The sequence below is a fragment of the Takifugu rubripes genome, chromosome 20 (assembly GCF_901000725.2).
Source record: "Takifugu rubripes chromosome 20, fTakRub1.2, whole genome shotgun sequence".
In the NCBI taxonomy this organism is placed as follows: Eukaryota; Metazoa; Chordata; class Actinopteri; order Tetraodontiformes; family Tetraodontidae; genus Takifugu; species Takifugu rubripes.
This window is the reverse complement of record NC_042304.1, coordinates 11,539,938-11,556,252: the sequence shown is the minus strand read 5'-3', so window position 1 is coordinate 11,556,252 and position 16,315 is coordinate 11,539,938.

Genomic DNA, 16,315 nt, shown 5'->3' with positions numbered 1-16,315 from the left:
AGAGCAGTGGCTGGGGGATTAACGTGATGTAAAGAGACGGCCTTGGATTGCAGATGAGCAGATGCATGTTTCTCTCTTTTAAACTCCTCGGTGAAAACATAAATTCCTCTGACTGCCTGTGACCCTCGACTGACTTCTGCTCCAATGGGGCACGTCACAGACTTCGGCTGGGCGACGTGAGCAAGATTATCTCTCCCTATAGAGGCGGCTAGATGAGGACATTTGCTGCATTTGATGAAATGGAACATAGCTGGGTCATATGGAAATACATGTGCTGTTTATTTTACTCCATAAATTAAGATTTCCCTCAGGCCAGACGCTGCGTACAATTGCTTGGATGCGGTCCCCGCTCATAAGACGTGATTGCCGCCATCTGAAAATCGCTCTGGCCTATTTACTTCATTATCCACACTGAAATTCCCCATCAGATAACATCTAAACTGCTTATATTTACATGGAACAGCAAGTCATTGCTGCTTAGGGGAAAACTCTCTGTTCTTCAGTGTCATTTGGGGACAGTGGCACTTATGGAGATCTACAACCGTACATGAAAATGCAACATTCAGACCATATGTGATCACATGACCAATCACCGACCATTCTGGCTGAAAACCCTTGACCATCATGCCTGGCAGTTTGTCCAATTTGGATCTGTATTAAATCCAAGTCCATTATGTTTCTAAAGAAAAATGTTTCCATGTTAAAAACACAAATAACTCTTACAAATAAATGACTATATATTTTAGCATTGGAGGTCTGACTGCTTATGCCATATGATGGGGAATATAATGGGTTTTATATTCTCCTTATTTTGTAAATCTTCTCTTTATTTGATGCATTTATACCTGCCTAACTGTCTTTGTGTTGAGCACAATGTGTTTTAAATGTGTGTTTGCAGAAACAATAAAACGCTGGACCCGATAATAACCGCAATAGACCCTGACCTCTCTGCTCCTGCCCATTTCTCCTTTGACCCAATAATTAAGCTGCTTTTTATAAATTAAGAAGCAGGTTCGTGGACCTGAAGCAACAAATCTCTCCCTGCCTCACTGATCCTACACAAAGGTCATCATGGCTCCTGCTTCAAATGCATGCATGGCTCCCAGTCCCCTTCTTAAACTGAGAGGGTAATCCCACTTAAGACCACTTAACCTACGTGGAAAATGTCTCTAGGTCGATATTTTGGCTCTGAACTGAAAGATTGTCAGGCCGAATGCAACGCCACCGCTCCTGTGGGAATTTGTCTGGTCTCAGCCTGTTCTGGGTTGGACGGGAGAGACATTAAGAGGACCGGACAGAACGATGGGGGAGGTCAGAGTGAGTGTTGACCAAAAACAAGTCTGAAGGAGCCTGGCAGGAAGGGGAGCACTGGGCAGCGGTAGCATTACAAAGCAGTGAACCAGGATTAACTGTGGTGGCCAGTAGCAGTTTGATTTGATCGGGCAGGGCTGTCTTGTTAAATCGCTCATTAAATCCAATTAGAAGGAGGTAGAGGGTGACAGAAGAGAGCGAGAACAAGTAGTGAGGGGGGCTTTGCTACCCCTGAGGAAAATTGCGTGCCAAACCAAGCAGGTGACAAATTTTCAGCTCTGAACTTCTGACCTAGCCACGGGACTCCCCAGGTCTCTTGCCCCCTCTCCTCCCCTTGTTCTTTCCCAGCGCTCAGCCATAACACTACCCCCCACCCCCTCGTCCCTGTCCTTGCAGTGTGAGGTCACTGGACAACGTGTGACAGGTCCGACGTGTCAAAGGCCAAACAGCCATGGAAAACCCACTGTCGGGGCAATTAATGCCTCATCCAACTTAATAAGACTACCGCCCGTTGTTGTTGGAACATGTTCAGAGATACTATAGTCACACCAGAGCAGTGCCACGTAATTACGAAGCATCACACCACCTGGAACTGGCCATTAGCCTCCATCTTAACTTTCATGAAAATTCCACTGACAAACGTCTTGTTCCTCTTAAGTTCCGTATTTGGAACCTCTCACTGGCAGAATCACACAATTCCCAGTTTAATCTGTTTCTCCAGTTTTTCTCAGCTCATAGTTTCCCTCAGAAATGGAGTTCACTGGTGTCCAAGTGCAACCAAACAAAGCCGGATCACCGGGGACTTTGACAACTTGGTCATTGTTCTCTTTATACCTGTGAGTTCATTTCTGTTCATGTCTCACTCACACATTTTTTGCCGTCCTTTTTCCAACTTCATTGTGTACGTCTCTGTTATCAGTGATTAATGCTGTTCTGACTCTTCCCCGTCCCTTCTGTTACAAATCCCCTCTCCGGTTGTCGGAGTTATCTCACTCTATTTCTAAGAAAAATAGCTGTGTAGCCTTCTTGGAAATTGCTTCCACAGCTGATTTAACACTTGTCATATTGCCTTGGTAAAAAAAGGATTTTATGTGTAACATAAAATTGGAGCAACTAAAAGGACACCTGATCCATCCGTCCATTATATTGTATCTGGATTGTTAATTGGATATTTGTAATAACCCCTTATTTTTTAACGGAGAACTTAAATGTTGAATGTTTTCTAAATTTAGTCATTTACTCAGAAAAAAAAGTCAGAAAATATAATCAAGGAACTCAAGGAATTTGAAGAGGCCAAGAAATTTGTATGCTGTGATGTGTCCATCTTTTGGGTGTTAGCACAAAGCTTGTCGGATGTATTGAACATGTGCATAGCCTTAGAACGAACGGTTATAACTCGGCTATAACTACAGCTGTCTTTGAATGGGAACTTTTGTTTCAACTCAGTTGTAGTTTGGTCCTTAGACTTTAGTATTTGCATAGTTTCTCCTGTTAATTATGTGTTATCGAATTCATGGTCCATGGTCACTATTAAATGATATCTGTAGTGTATTTTACATGAAAAAATAAAATAAAGATTCCTTCATGTTTTGTTTGCAGAGTCATCAATATGTGCTGGAACAACAGAGACACTGATAAATTCTTATGCAATGAAAATATTTTTCACACAAACCTAAAGCTGTATGATTTTTTTCTTTTTAAAAGAATGTCATTGTGGAAAATTTATCCTACAAATAAACGGACTTCTTTAATAAAATCGTCTGCTTTAAATTTTGTGTAATTCAGATGTTCTTTCTCATTCCCTTGCAATGGTTCTTACATACATTTAAGAGTAAATTCTTAGTTATTATATTACTATATGTGTGATGCATACAAAAAAGTATACTTTAATCTTCTCTCTTGAGACCTTTATTGGTTTTTGGTCCTCGGGTGACCTGCTACCATATCGCTACACTGATATCTGTCCCTGAGGACAGCCTGAGTAACTGTCTGCAGAATCCAGTAAAAGATCTGATGGTAAACTCAATATTTACTCACCCAGCAGTCCCTTTTCCCATGTTTAAAAATGAAATATTTAAGCCTGTTGGATCCAAGCTTCAGACCTTCAGAGTCCTGCTCAACAATCTACTAATATTAACAATATTAAGAAAACAACAATATACAAATACTACTACAATAAAATAATAATACTATACTAATATTGTTGCATTAATGTTATTATTATAATTATTATCACTTTTATTATTGATACTAATACTACTATTATTAATATTAATATGTGGTAATATTGTGATAGTTTTATAGTTTCAAATGTTTAATTGATGCATAACATAATTTAATGGAAATTTGAATTACTTCATAAAATGTAAAGGAAGAGAGTCTAAATGTGATCCATTATTTAAGATCTGAGTCACCACAGATGTCAGGAAACACTATTTTGCTCCACCTGCTGCTCCATCATTGAACCCCTGTGGTGGATTTGAGCAGCTATATTTGTGTTATTTTAATGGCCGCCAGGCCTGTCTGTCACTGAGAGCTGTTTCTTTCTCCTCCGCCGTTCAGTCACTGGTTTTGTAAGATTTTGAACCCGACACTGATGGCTGACAAACGTCAACGGCAGTCTGGAGAGTCGCCTCCATCAGGTTCTAAACCTAAAAGACTCTCAGACTCAGAGAAATGAGAATATCTGCTCTAATTAAACCAAGCCTGAGCATTTTTTGTCCTAATTCCAAGTGTTGTTTTTAGAGGAGAATGGGGCGCCTGCCCAGTTCCACCCCACGTAGAGAATGCTATGGGGGTGTTTTTCAGCTACTGGGACGAGGAGGATGGTTGGGGATGATCAGTGTCTCAAGGAAGACTGTGATTGTGGGCCATGACCTGAACCCAATCAAAAATCTCCTGAAAATGGCAGACCAAAGACAGACAGCAGTCCCTCCACCCTGGCAGAGTTTCAGGGGATCTGATTAAAATATAAGAACATCCCCAAATCCAGAACACCCCTCCCCCCAATCTCCTGAGAGAATACACTAATATTAGCGAAATGACCCGAAAGGGTCTGAATGCATTGTATGTCTCAAGATGGTTGAAGGGGACAGTTATGTGGAATCTCTGTCAATCAATGCAGAGACCCTTTTTAGGATGCACTTAGAGCAGGAATAGCTCTGCTGCTGGTGTATCGAGTCTCAGCGGTTCTGTGGAGGTAGGCAGCGAGCCAAATGAGGTACATAGGAAAACAGGGTGAAGAGACGGGGGCCAGGGGTGTCTGTGTTTAAAAGGATCCTATCTGTGGATCGAGTGTGGGCTAAACAAAGGATTGGGCCTTATAAGCAGACCAGTTGTTCTGTGAAAATGGTGGCAGGGAGGCCGCCGAGAGGCATTAGCCCATTTTCCTCTGCCGAGCATCATATGTCAGCGCCGGTACGGAACACGCTCGTCAGCACGGCGCCTGCAAACAAGTTCGCCACGTCCACGTTGGCGTTCATGTGTACATGTCAGGAGAGGGAAGAAACAACAAGGCACTCTGACAAACGGGCTTCATTGTGTGACAGAGCGGCAGTAATGCAGAGAGACGCCCTCCCGTACACACACACACACACACACACATTCTTGTACTTCTATCTTGGTGAAGACTTCCATAGACATGATGCATTCCCCAGCCCTTACCCTAACTCTAACTATCACAACTAACCCCCAAACCTAAACCCCTAAGATAAACCCAATTCTAACCTCAACCTTGAAACCATGTCTTAATTCAATAAGTAAGTAGAAGACCTCCCCCATACACACATGAACTTCAAAATCTGACTCCAACAAATCATCCAGTTCCCATTTTCCACATTATTTAATTTGCCATCATATTTTTATTTACTTATTTAGTTTATCTTTTTCCTCTCACTTATCATAGAATGCAAAAGATTTTTAAAAAAACAACAACTTTTTTACTTTTGAAATGTACAGCAGGATCCCTCCCAATTCTATAACTGAGCATGAGTAGCATGTTGTAACTATAACTAACACAGACCAAATCAAATATCACAACAATAACATTTATTTAACAACAACAATAGCAGCGGCAACAACACCACCACAACCAATAATAATAATAATAATAATAATAATAATAATGACAATGATAATAATAATGATGACGATAATAATAATAATAATAACAACAACAACAACAACAATAATAATAATAATAATAATAATAACCTGCTTTGCTTAATATTTTTTAACAAATCTTACTACCATTTAATTTTAGTAGCATACTTGTAGTATTAGTTGATTTAATTTTAATTTTAAGAAGGAAAAATAAGACAGGAACTAAATATAATTACTATTCTAATTTATTTCCAACTACTATAGATAGATAGATAGATAGATAGATAGATAGATAGATAGATAGATAGATAGATAGATTAAATAAATAAAATCTTGAAAATATATTTTAGGATTTGAATATTATAATTATTAATCATAAATAACATTGTCTGGGAAAACCTAAACACTATTAGACTATTTTGCAGCATAATTCTGCATTACGCAAGTTAACCTGGCACACTCATTTTCTACCATTTCTTCCATAAGCACATTTGTATCGAAGCTCCTGAATAAAAAGAGATTTTTTATTTTTATTTTTTTTTAACAGGACAGTACTGGGAAGGACAGTTAGGCCATTATAGATAAGCTCTGACCTGAGATAAATGTAATAATCTTTGAGTTGCACAGACATGTTGCACTGACCCCAGATCAGAGAATTCTGTAATTAAAGAGGCGGATGCTCTGACGTTTTCAACTCAGCCAGAAACTGACATGTGTCCAAGTATTATTACTACTGAATTAAAGACACGCTTAGATGTTAACTCAGACACCACGAACTCTACATGACACGGGGTTCACGCAGAGGTTATTGGTCAAATTAGCTGAAAAAGCCGACAGCTTGGCGGGAGCTTTTTTGTTTCTACGTCATTAAACTGCGCCACTAGAGAGCAGTATTCTACCATGTATTGGAGGACTGAACGAATACACAGATGGAGGGATGGAGCGAGGGAGAGATGACCCCCTGATGAACTGCAGATGTACTGGCTGGTTAAATGCCAGCCTTAACCTGGAGAAAATGCCAGTAGCAACACTGTGTGTGTTTCTGTGTATGTGTGTGTTAGCCACTTTGCGTGTCTCCCTTAAAATGCGTGTAAATCAGCATCTGGTGTGTGTTTTGGGTGTGGTCAGCACCAAAAGTCTCGTAAATTCCAGGTTTCACATGTTTCCACTGCCGCAGGTGAAATATGGCAAAGGTTTTTCTTAGATTGGAGCCTCGATGAAGCTTTTGGTACCAGCTCATTTCTGTGAACACGTCCCCGTCCACAGCTTCTCCACATTTCTCAACAAGCGTCAATGCCAAGGTTCATGATTAAACTGCTGCTATTTGCTATCACATCAACAGGTTTGGATCGGTACCACGACAGCATTGCTCACATCTGGGTCACCCCAATGTTTCAAACCTTCTTGGCCCATCAGCAACTCCTTGCAGAGTTGCGGGCCTGCCATCGCCCGCAGCTCCGAGCGCACATTCACGGCTGCTTTCATGCACGGGCCAACCTCTGATCAGAGGCCCCGCACATGACGGCATTCACCGCCTGTTAGCACCTTGACAATGACTTCGAGGCTCAGCTGAAGCATCCGAGGTCCAGAGAGGAGGACCTGAGCTAGACCGGGGGACGGCCGAGGTTAAAGGAAGACAGGGGACTGAACAAACTTTCTATCACTGTGGCCCCCAGACACACATGTGGGCTTCTCACAGAGTTGAGAGGTTTGTGCTTTGCCGGGAGCTGCTGAAGCAGCCAGTGGACGTGTGTTCTGTCATTTTTTTTAAATGAAGGTGGAATCTTACGATCGGCAAAACCACTGAGTTGTTCTTGGAAAAACTTATTGCACTTTATTGAGCTGGCAGACGGGACAGCTGCTTTTAGTACTCAGAACTTGTATTTCAGTGAAAACTAAATACCATAATGAAAAAAGATAAAAATCCGGTGATCAAAGCCTTCTTCATGGAGCTCATAATTTTAGAAATAATATTAATTTTAGCAGTTCAAATTTATATAAGTCAATGCTGAACTTTCCTTCAACTATTCAAATGATGGAATATCATTTAATTTTAAATGTAGTTAAATCTGTTGCTCACACTTGAAATTTCATGAACAGACTGTAAAACAAGTAAAACAGTAGCTCATAGTAGCTGTAGAAAATGTAAACAGGCAGTTTAAAGCAACAGAAATTTGAAATATTAAAGAGAATAAAGTAAAAGTAGCACATGGCATTAAATTATTAAATCTGGTGCAGAGGCTGTGGCTTTGCATTTTAAAAAAGGAAAATAAAGTACCTAAAAAATGCCAGGGGTTTAAAGAGCAGGTGAAGTGGAGATTCTTAATGAAATATTTATCAGTAATTAAAATGTCATGGATAGCTGCAAGAACTACTACTAATACTATAAGACACACTGCCTTTATTGTGTGGTAATAATTATCTGAGAGCACAGTTTATTAAGGCCTCAATGTAGAGCTCAAAGGTAAAAGTGAACGCTTGAATACAGGTCAAAAAAAGTAAACTTAATTAATAAGTATTTAAAAGAAATGACTCCATCATCTGCTTTTTCTGTACTGGGTCTTTTAGAAAAGTGGAGCCAACAATTTTCCACTCTAGTTACAAACCCTGCTGGTGTCCTTACATACTTCTAATGGTGCTTTTCCCGTATTTGGAATCTTCGCTGCTCCTTCCAGGCGGTGAAATCTAGTGACACCCTCCTGCTGCTCCTCAGCAACCCCCCTGATATGATTTCCATGCAGCCCCTTCATCTCCGCCACCGCTTCTGTGATGAACAGATCCCACCACACGAAGAGCTCGGATCCAAAACAAGTGTCCAGGCGTGTTGTGACAAACCAAAACCTGCCAATGTGCCACCGTGCATCAAATATTCGTCAAACCATTCAGGAAAACCTGATCTCAGCTTTATTTGCATGCAAATTTATGACGGAGACCTCAAAGAGCCCCATTTTGACTGTTGTTTCCTCTTTCTGCCTCTTTAATTAAAGCGTGGTGAGGTCGGATAGACGGCTGCCACCGCATTTTGAAGTGCTTTTTGTGGAAATTTGATCCCGTGGCCACTTCTTGTCGGGCCGGAGTCACCTGATCCTCGCCCAGCGCCCTGTGGTGCACCCTTAACGTCTTCCAAACACAACATTCGGCAGCGAGGATATACTGATAGAACATGATCTCTCTTTTTTTACTCGTCCGCCTTGTCTCTCCCATTGTAAATCTCTCCCTCTCCTGTGCTGGCACATCCAATCAAATTAAAAGTGAACGCAGGGGAAGGGAATTGCAGTTATGGGGCCCCGCATGCCCCTTTTAGAAAGAGAGACTGGAGACAGGAGTTTATAGCCACCCCTCCATCCCCCTATATACTCCTCGTAATCCCCAGTAGAAACCGAAGAGAGGAAGAAAGGGCAACGTCTGTCACACAGAGACGTTACAATAACAGAGAGAAAACCGGCCAGCTTATAAGACCAAAACCCCTTCCATAATCTTGGTTCTGGAGGGAGACTATAGGAACAAGCGACGCGACTGGTCCGCAGAGGGAGACCCACCGCTGCCGCTCATGGGTAACAGATGGTGCGTTATCGTCGGCCGGGATCGGCCGTGGAGCGCACATTCCTAGACGTGCCGGTAATGCCTTTTGTGATATTTAGTTAAAGCAAACTTTGCCGGGAATTACACAGCAAATTAGCATCAGAGCGCGCCCATTACTGTATGAGCTATCAACTCTGGAGACTGAGCAGGCCGTTGGGCATTTACTATCGTGATTGTTGCTCTATGATTGGGTAAGCTATTACACCTGCATGTGCACCGTTGCATTAATTATACAACCCCACATGCGGGCTGGAGCAGATTAGCACCAGCCTGACTCAAAAAGCTGTCATAAAAGACGTTCCTTCACCTGGCTGCCCCAAAAACTGGCCTTTTAGTAACATCAACCTTCATCCATTTAATAATGGCCTTTTATTAAATGCTGTCACTCAGGCTAAATACCGGGAATAGTTGGATTAAAGCCTGAACGGGAATGGCTGGACAGGAGGAGAAGCTACGCAGAGAACAGTGAGTGATGGATCGGTCCGAGCCCATAAATGTGGGTGCTGTGAAAAGGGAGACAAAGCTGAAGGAACTTTGGAAGGAGGCCAAGTGCATTATGGCAGGGGTGAAGAGTTCATGCTAGAGAGCCCGTGGTGGGGGGCGTTCATGTTCACTAGGCCTGCACGTCGTGGTGGCTCATCGGCTGGGACGATGATTGACGCCCGGTGTAACTGATGAGATGACTAACAAATGCTGTGTTAACATCTGTGATGATGCACGACGGCGTGAAGCCACGGGAGCCAGAGAGCTGGAGAGGGTGCTCTGGGGTGTAGATGTGGGTTTAAGTCAGCGGCTTTTTCTGCATGATCCCAGGAATCTTGAGCCTCCGTGAACTTGCCTCCCCAATCTGGGCCTTTTGCGTAATTTAACACATCCTGCAGTGGCAGTTACAGAGAGGCTATTTTAGGAAACTTGCTTACTTGCTGTCAAGCTCAGAGCCCCCTGGGCTGTACAACAAATGTGCATTATAAAAACACGTTAGCTGTACCAAACTCAAGCAAAGCCTGACATACAGATGCTGATCATCATAAAAAAAGATTGACCTGCTTCACCTTTTGAGGGAATTGTCACATCATCCTTTGCTGTGTGGTGACTGAATTTACATTTAGTTTAAAAAAAAGTGTGAAGCTGCTGACCTGTTCATTTCTATGAGCTTCACTTCATGTTTTGATCATCTGGAACAAAGAAAACAGGAAGAGAATTTTCTGGATCTTTGAGGTGCGGTGGGAACGCACAGATTACCAGCAATCTTTTCACCCAGAGAAATAAATTCCTGGAGATAAGTCATCAGAGATGTTGGTGAAAAAGGGGCGTATGATCAGTTTTTAGTTCATTAGGATTGCAACCATCATCGCTACTTTGCATGCAGAGTGGGAGATTTTACTCCTCAATACTTTATCACAATGGAAATTTAGCTAGCTAGCTAGCTAGCGCACATCTGCCATCTTAGTTTGAACTCAAACAGGGGCAACGAGGAACATTTACAAAACAGCCATTGCACTCTGAGTGCATTTTATCAACACCAGTGATACATTATTCACACAAAGGCTGGCGGATCCATAAAAGTGACCTTGTTTTGATACCACCTCACCCCCCAGTGAGTTCCAGACGCATGATCAGGTTTATCTGGGGCTGCGATGGGCTTACTCCACTGTTTACCGTGAGGAGTGACTGACTGAAGGGAAAATGAGTGGAGAGGATAGATGCAGTTTGCTGATGTCATCAGAGCAGGACTCAGAACAAAGGTCTACACTCACACATGCACAGACGGACCAGGGTCACCTGTGTGGAGACAGGGGGGATTAGAGGGAATTAGGATGTGTGTGCGTGTGTGTGTGTGTGACTGTGTGATTTGGGACTGAAACTGCAGGTCCTCTTGTGGGCACTGAGTATGAGATCTTGGAATAACATGCTGATGCACTTTTATGATTAAACAACACAGCAGCGTCTTGGTAGACACCGGAATATACACACACACACACACACGCACGCACACACGCACACACACACACACACACACACACACACACACACACACACACACACACACACACACACACAAATGAACATCCCCACAGAAACAGGTTTACCTGAACCACATGTGCATCTCTCTCTGTCTCCCTCACACACACACACACACACATGCACGGCCTCCCAGCAGTGTGAGCCTGGTCACAGTCCAACAGTAGCAACTGTAAGAATGATTGAGTGGTACAACAGTAGCACCTCTGCAGATTGATAGATGAGGCTGCTGTCCACACAGAACAACCATTCACAGTGCTGGAGCTCGATTATTCACTATAAGACACCACTTAGCATCAACTGCGAGGTCTCTGAATACAACTTCCTTTTGTGTATTCAAGTTGAGTCGAGAAAAAAAACGTAATCGACTGTCAGCTACTGCATAGAACACAGTAGTGCCCGGCTCGGAGTCATTAGCACATTTAGATTTCAGCTGAAGAAACATTTTTTTTAATATCACAACCTGAAAACTTTTATAAGTTTGTATTTAAAGTAATGGAATTTCTCAGCTCTCTGAGTTGCGTTAAAGAGAGTGCAGCCGGGAGCATCATGAATACAAGCAGCTGAAATAAGTTTCCTCCAGAGGGTGGCTGGGCTGAGGCGTAGAGATAGGGTGAGCAGCTCAGAGAGCCGCCGCTCCGGTTCAGCCATTTGGTCAGGATGCCTCCTGGAATTCTCCCTGGGGAGGTATTCTGCTCGTGTCCAGTTGAGAGGAGATCCTCAAGCACTGATGACATGCGACAAGAACTACACTTCCCATCAAGCCCCTGGATCCCTTGTGTGTTCCCCAAGAGGGGCTTGATGAGGTGGTTGGAGAGCCTGTGCCTCCGGCCATGTCCCAGTCATGGAACAGTACATAACAGAATCTTTGACCACGAATGATTTCTCCAGGAGTGACAAAAAGAATATTTATTTTCATTTTCACCCAGTGGAACTCCGTTACTTTCATTTGCATGTTGAACTGGGAAAATCCTTTTTCATTGAACTTTGGACCCACACGTGTCACCTCCTTCACTCCATCACTTGCTTCTGTCCATGTTTAAACCCTAACTTTGGCTGTTAAAGACCACTACAACTATCCTCTGAAGCCGAAGCGGGCTGGGGTCCATTAGCCTCTTTGCTATTTCAGCAAGACTTTTTTTTTTTTTGCAGCAGGAGAATTTTTAGGCCCCAGCACATAATTCACATTTGATAGTAGCAATTCTGTCATTTGTGGTCGTGCAAAATCAAATCCATGGACTTACTTCACGTCATCCTTTAAGCTAACTGTTGCTTTGTGGCAAACTTGATACAGAGCTCAGTGACAGCAAGAATGTAAAAAGTAATTTACTATTATTGTACTTCAATGGAATAACATGAATGTTACTGTTGTTGCTGATGTTCTGTTAGCAATTAGCTATAACAGCATTACTAGCTTCGTGTTGCTAGAATTAACCAACGGACGGTTGGTTCAATATGAAACTTGGAAGTTTCGCTCAGTGTAACAAATAATGTTTTCCTCTTCAACTGTTTCCTGGCAGGTCTCTCTCCGCACATGTTCGGACGCCATTTGTGGTTACGAAACACACATGGCGTACACGGGGGAGTGCTTGCACTCAAGAGCAGCTCCTTCATAATTTCGATCCAATCCTAATTCCTTCATAACCCCCCCCCAAAAAAACCCAAAACAAATTCTTTACTTTTAACCAGCCCATGGAAGTTGTGAGTCCCAGCTAAATGTCATTGCTTTAGCCCCACGAAGCGAGTACGTCTACAGACACACAGCAACACACTCGCACTTATGTCCGATGCATATCTCTCACACCCCCTGCCAGTTGTCTGTCACTGCCTTTGAGCACAAGGCCTGAGGGACTAGATTAAATCCTTCCAGAGACAGGATGACGGGTATACGGAGCGAGCGTGCACACATACACAAGCACACACAGAAAATGAATGGCACAATGTCGTATTCCAACCAATGGAAGTTAGTGTGTGCTCAAAGACCGACAAAAAGAGTCTTCTGTTATCTGTCTATTACCGCTGCATCCCACATCTCCGTAATATTGATCGAGTGTCTCTGCGAACTGAAATAGGCTATTCAACATCCACACCGCCAATTAATAGGAAAAAAATTAGAATGCAAAATCCACTGCCATTTTCTGTAGACTTTTATTGAAACCAGGCAGGAAATCAAAGGCTCAGTAGTGAATAATTGAGGCTTGCCTGCAAATAATGAGGGACAAAATAATGTGGACTCATAAACATTTCAGTACCCTAGCAACCAGAGGCGCTATTACCAATTTAAACTTTATTTTGGAAGTATAAAAAGTCACAAATAATTTACTCCTCATATGTTGCCGGGCATGAAGGATCCCTTCTATTTCCCAGTTAATGATATATTTAAAACAATTTCATATCGGCGTGTATAATTGTGATTTATACCTCTTAAAACTACAGGGTGGCGTTAACATACTGTCGTCGGGTTGCACGGTGCTTTTACGGCTGTTCTTAAAGTGATGACAGCCGCTGATAAGCTGTTCTTTGCACTCGGCAGCCAAGCATCCGCAATCAAAAGCCTCCGACATCGTGAGAGGAAAAATCAGACAGTGATTAGATTGAATTTTGGCAATATTTGATGCCATCTTTTGTTGCTGTTGGACCCTGATATCAACCATCTAAGTATGACTGTAGCAGCTGTTACATTACTGCAGTGACAGATTACAAAGGCTTTATAAATTTCCTCTTTCCTTATGTTCGCTATGTCAAAGAGAAAAAAAAAAAAACTTCCCAAATTGCTGCCATCATGCCAAAGATTGCTACGTGCATGATCTATTGGTTTGTACAAATTGATTCCCTCAAAACAGCTGAACTGGCATATTAATTACCACACACTGTATTATGGGAAAGACGATACGGCACACTTTCAAATCTGTCCAGGACTTGGTGGTGGGGTGGTTGCCGTGGGAGCAAGAAAGGCTTTTATTGACAGTCGGCAAAAGTGATGGCTTCTCCGAGATGAAATCTAAATTGAAGGCAGCGGCTCCGGGAAAAAATGATTTGGGTCACCCAAAATTTAACAGAGTAAATCCCGGAAGAGCCAAAAAAAATGACGTGCCGGTATATTTGTGGTAGCATAAATCTTCAGGTAAGGAAATAGTCTCAATATTCAAGCTCTCACTCTTGTGTGGAGTATATATTGTAGCTAATAGTTGTGTTGTTTTCTGAAGAGATCCCCGGTGTCCTTGGTGTAGAAACCCTGCTGAATCCACCACCAGTGTTAGTGTAGTTGGGATGAAGAGGCCATGGGGTACAGTCCAAGGCCCAACTATCTGCCATCTGTCAGCAACTTGTCATCTGGTTGTAGTAATTACACAAGAATAAATACAGTCAGGAGACAGTAGTTTGACAGCTGAAGGAGATCTATGTGGCCAGAATTTCTGCAAGTCCCTCGTGGGCCAACAAAACAAGTGTTACTCTCGGGAAGTACCCACAGATCTCACAGACCGGAGATGTGACGTGTCACGTCATATCTGATCAAAAGGCTTTTTTTCATGCTTCAAATATATACTTTTACATTCATCTTACTCTTTTATTGTAGAAGAGATCCAACTTTCTAAAACCCCCTACTGGAGAAATACTTAAAGAAATTTACGTGAAGAAGTTTTTACAGACCGGAGATGTGACGTGTCACGTCATATCTGATCAAAAGGCTTTTTTTTCATGCTTCAAATATATACTTTTACATTCATCTTACTCTTTTATTGTAGAAGAGATCCAACTTTCTAAAACCCCCTACTGGAGAAATACTTAAAGAAATTTACGTGAAGAAGTTTTTACGTTCTTCTCCAGGCAGTGAAAGAGTCATTGACTTGGATTTGAAGAGAGAATGGAAAATAAAAAAGATCTTTTTATCGATACCCCACCCCCCTTCCATTAGGCAGTTCTAAAAGATCAGATGAGCAGACATTTGACTCTCCAGGTCTGCAGGGAGGGCAAAAAGCTCGAAAAGTTCCATTTTAGAAGGCAGGTGGGCTCTTTATCTTTATGTGTGTTGTAGTAAAAGACTAAAGTTTACTGCATTAAATGTGGGTCAATATGAGGTGGTCTGGCTTTATAGACCCCACAGACTCAACGCTAACTCCTTCTTCCCAGAACAAACCTTTTGTCTTCAGTGAAGTATAAGGAAACATTCTTGCATCAAATGTCCTTTAGATATTTTTTCCAAACAATTTTTCCTTGAATGATGCCATGAACGATTTTTTCTGACTAATTTAAAAGAGATGTTTCGTCTTGCTTTCCCTTGTAATATTGTTAATCATCTTGACCTCTCCTGCATGGGTGCATTTGTAGCTTACAACCGTGCATTAAATATTTCCGACTAATTGACAATTCTGGACAGGCTAAAGTTAGCATGTCATCCTGTGTCAGCTTAATCTGTGAGTAAATTTCCCGTTTTTATCTAGTGCTTCAACCATTTGGGTGTTATTTTCTTCTCTGGCCCTAAAACAGGACAAAAAAAGTCAATATTTCATCAACAAAAGCCTGAACTCATGGAAACGTAGCTGGTTTGCTGAGAAGGTGAGCAGTGACTGGTGAGGAGAGTGTGAGGCCCGTGGTCTGGAGAACAAGAACACGTGTGCCTAACTACCCCCCCGGCGAGTGTTATAGACAAGATCTGACAAAATCGCCTACAGACGACGACCCGTTTTTTCATTGATAAAATTTGTCTCCTTACTTTGTTTGTCAATTCCCTTCTGCTGCTCTAACAACCGTAAAAAAGCCCCCCACCAAAAACAACCACGTCCTTTGAGTTCGTCCTCATATCCACCTTCTCTTGGATCTCTTTGACTTCTTTCATCTCCCACTGACTTTCCTTCCCTCTTACCCTCTCCCCCCTTCCCCAGTTCATCTCTCACCGCCACACGTATGTATCTCCTCATCTCCCCCTCTGGGCTTGTTTATCAGTAGAGGCTGATTGCTGACCCAGCAGCTCCTGCCGCCTCCCCACATCTGTGTTGGAGAGGCCGAGGACGGCGGGGGGAACTAACATCTCAGTCCTGACCTGCTGATGCTTTTCCCTTTCGGACTGCTTTCATCTGTTTTATGCAGTTTTCCCAGCTGGGGAGTCTGAACAGAAACCTGTGATCAGCCATACAATGAGTTTTGACCGTCTTATTTTGGGGGACACATTCTTACATCCTATTACAATGAAGGCCGCCAGGTCGACCCGGCATGTCGCAATGGAGAAATCACTGTAACAAAAGTCCCCAATTTGTCGTCTTTCGCTCAGAGTGTGACCATTTTCCTTTTGTCGGCAGCT